Here is a 3,978-nt window from a genome sequence, read left to right as displayed (position 1 = left end):
CTTCCTCTACGCTCTTCAGAAACCCGGCGGAAAGGACCATAAACCTAAAGTCTGAGAGCACCGTCGCACCAAGGAGGCGCCACGTTTCCCGACGGAGGCTCTCCCTCTGCCGGCGGCGTCGGCGCTGGCAGCTGCAGGGGCGCAGGCTCGGACCCCGGGCCTGAACCTGCCCCCAGGGGAGGGGGAGGGGAGGGGCAGGCGACGTCGTCGCGGGCGGCGGGGCGGGCGGGCGCCGCAAGCGGGGAGGGGCGCGGGCGGGCGGGGGCCTGTGTTCGCCCCGCCGAGCCGTCGCGGGGCAGAGCGGGCCGCGGTCGGGGGGGCGTGGCGTGTGCGGGTCGCGGGCTGGGTTCAGGGGCCGCTCTCGGACGGCTGGGACGGAGAGCCGACGGTTACGCTAAGCTCCATGCACCGCACGCCTCCCCCTCTCCTCCCCGTGGGAGAAAAGGCCTCTGGGACCTGGTGGGTGGCGAGAGGTGGGGGTGACCTTAGGCTTTACTAAGGTGCAGGAGCGGGCCGAGGGGCGACGTCGGGGGGCTGGCGCACGGCGACGACGGCAGTTTGCGGAGTCACAGTCTGACCCCCGGGGGCTCGGAGAGGCCGCGGACGCCGCGCTGCACCTGTTGTCGCCGTCACTCATCCGAGGGGCGGGCGGCGTGGCCGGGACCCGCAGTTCGGCCCACCCTGGGCTCCGGCGGCAGCCCCGGCCCGCGCCGAGCGGCTGCCCCGGCCCGACCCTGCTGAGCGCTGCCCGGCCCACGCACAGCCTCGGGAGCCCGGCGCCCACGAAGCCGCCGCACGCCGGAGAGGGTGAGGACCGCGCGACCGGCCACTTGGGAATCTCCTTTGAAAGGAGACTGCTTCGTAAGAAATACTTCTAAAAGAGAGCTGAGGGTATGTTATATTGGCGATATGTAACAGAATGCATATCTGAGTTGTAATTACAACTAGATAGGTTTATGTAACTAGATAAACGTGTAAAAAATGTTTCCAAAAGATAGCTGAGGATATGCTATACAGTATTGGTAATATATAATATAATGCATAACCAAGTTGTAAATAATTACTAGATAAACTTATGTACTAATGGTGATTATTATAGCTACCATTTATCAAGACCTCCCTTTGTGCCAAGCAGAGTGCTTTATAATCAGTACGTTTAATCATTTCATTCTCATAGCAATCCTTCAAGTAGATGCTCCTCTTATCTTCATATTACAGGTGAGGAAATGGAGAATTGGAGATTAAATAATTTGGTCAAGGTCTAAAGTTACAGGAAATTTAAGCAGGGGCCTCTCTGACAACTGGTCATGATCTTAACTAACCATTTTGCCATATTTTTTATTTATTTATTTTTTATTATTTTTTAAATTTATTTTTAATTTTTTAATTTTTTTTATTGTTTAAAATATTACAGATGGCCTTTTTTCTCTCCAATGACCCGTTCCACCCCGTTCCTTCCCCCTCCCCAGTCCCTCTCCCCACCATTGTCCATGTCCTTGGGTTGTGTGTATATGCACATAAATTCTTTGGTTACTCTCTCCCCCTCCACCCACTCGCCCTCCTCCATCCGCCTGACATTCATCAGTCTCATCTATGCTTCCATGTCATTGAATGTATTCTGTTCATCAGTTTATTAAGTTCTTTAGATTCCACGTATAAGCGAGATCATGTGGTATTTGTCTTTCGCTGCCTGGCTTATTTCACTTAGCATAATATTCTCCAGGTCCATCCATACTGTCCCAAAGGGTGTGCGATTCTTCATATTACAGGTGAGGAAATGGAGAATTGGAGATTAAATAATTTGGTCAAGGTCTAAAGTTACAGGAAATTTTAGCAGGGGCCTCTCTGACAACTGGTCATGATCTTAACTAACCATTTTGCCATATATTTTAAAAGAATCAGCAGCAATAATTGTTAAAAGTAGTAACTTTTGTTCTCTGTTGTAAAAGTTTGACTGTGTTATTTTACTTTCAAGATAAAGGTTTAAAAATAAGCAGTGTGATTATTTTAATCTGTTTAAAGACGAGCTCTTAATATTATTTACCAGAAATAAAATGGGAAAGAATTTTTGTTAATTGAATACAGTTGAGCTAAAGCACCCTAAAAGTCATTATACATTTCTGCATGCAGCATAAGCTCATTTTCTCAAGTTTTAGCATCTGTGGAAATAATGTAAACTGATTCAAATTAAAACATACTCTAGAGCAGAATAATTATGCTCTTTGATACCATTGATCTTCTTTGGGCATTTTCGTAGTAGTAGTGATGGATTTGATAGATTCTCTCTTTTCCCCAAGTCTTTTTTTGTTTGTTTACTAAAAATATTTATTTTTGAAGACAGATTCACCACGGTAGTCACAAATTAACAAAATTTTAGGAAACACTGACTTTATTTCAATACCTGTGTTGGGTGCTAGGGGGATGTACTATATATAAGATATAGCAATTTGCTGTTTTGCTTCTAATTCTGACTCTTAACTTTCACACCAAAAGTAGTTTTTCAAATGGTAAAGCTTATATAAATTATGCAAAACTATCCAGTTCAACTTAGTAGACTTGTATAGAGTTCCTGTTATGTGCAGTACATGATACTATATGCCATGGGAGATAAGAGGATAAGTAAATCACACCTCTGTCCTTGAGGTGTTTTTAATCTAGAAGGGGAGAAAAGACCAGCTACTCAAAATAATAATTATATTTAAAGATGCTGATAATAAATAAGATACAAGCAGAATAGGATAAGTGATACATGAACTGTTATCTATGTCTGTGGGAGCACGGAGGACAGCTTGGGAGCTGGGTAAGGGCACCATCAAGGCTGAAATACTGGTCTGGGTGGGAAGGTGGGAGGAAAGATACTGAGCCCTTGTAATATACCCAGCACTGGGCTAGGAACATTTTCTTTTAATCTTCTTAGTTATTATTCTCTCTCTCTGGAAATCTAAGCCTTAGAGAGGTAAAAGTGACTTGTGTAGTCACATTCCTATTAAGTGGTGGGTGTAGTTTTCAAAACCTAGTTCTGCTTGACTCCATTGCCAATGCATAGTGTACTCTGCCATATTATTTATACTATGGAACAAGGACTAGAATTATATTCTGGGGACCTTTGCAAATAAAAGCCCATTGAAGGTTATTGAATTAGGAAGTTGCATGATCAGAGCCAAAATTTTAGGAAGATATTCTCAGACCAGAGAACAGTTTTTAAGAGGAACTGGGACTGTTGGGCATGGGTGATGATAGGGAGGGATTCTGAGGATCATTCAGAAGTCTCAAGTTTCAGATACTGGAGATACAAAAGTACATATACAACAAATTGCAAACCTAAATATCCCATTTTCTTACGTTTTATGCTAGTATCCCATTTTCTCTCGTGTATTCTTCGCACAGTCTGTTCAGAGCATAGTTACTATTTCAGGGATGCTAAGCTTGCCCTCCTTGCTTCCCTTCCCTTACTGGCAGCTCTCTCATTCCTGCCTCGAGTTTTCTAGCTACAGATTCCAATCTTTTTGTTTGTTTGTTTTTTTGATGCAGAAAGCTTTGTTGTTTCCATTTGGTCCAATGCATGGGAGAGGGCTCCAGGGTGGTTAAAAGAATGGCCAGTGGTTTCAGGGAGAGGCTCAAGCAGAAGCCAGACACCAGGGGAATGCAGTGGGGCCCCTCAGAGGCCTCTGGGCTCCAAAGGCTCCTAGTTGTGCTTGAGCCTTTCAAAGAGATACACCCCTGCTGCCTCCTGCATGCCCCTGCCAGGGATTGAGTCCACAACCCGGGCATGTGCCCTGACTGGGAATCGAACCACGATCTCCTGGATCCTAGGTCGATGCTCAACCGCTGAGCCATGCCAGCCAGGCTCTCCACCTTCTTGACCTAATAAAATAGGAGACTCTGAGAACCTCACTTTTCTGCAGGAGTCTCCACACTTTTGTTTGCACACTCCTGTTGGTTTTTTTCACTTATTATTTATCTATTATATGTATGTTT

The 3,978-nt window shown here is 45.7% G+C and overlaps 1 protein-coding gene across 1 annotated transcript in view; it reads left to right on the top strand.

The window, feature by feature from the left end:
* Positions 1 to 3,978, top strand: part of PLCL1 (phospholipase C like 1 (inactive)) — a 312,956-nt gene that overhangs the window by 51,471 nt on the left and 257,507 nt on the right. The window lies entirely within an intron of this gene.

Source organism: Miniopterus natalensis, chromosome 8 (genome assembly GCF_054644295.1).
Source record: "Miniopterus natalensis isolate mMinNat1 chromosome 8, mMinNat1.hap1, whole genome shotgun sequence".
Taxonomy (NCBI): Eukaryota; Metazoa; Chordata; class Mammalia; order Chiroptera; family Miniopteridae; genus Miniopterus; species Miniopterus natalensis.
The sequence above is the reverse complement of the archived record's forward strand: the minus strand, read 5'-3'. Positions and strand labels throughout refer to the sequence as shown.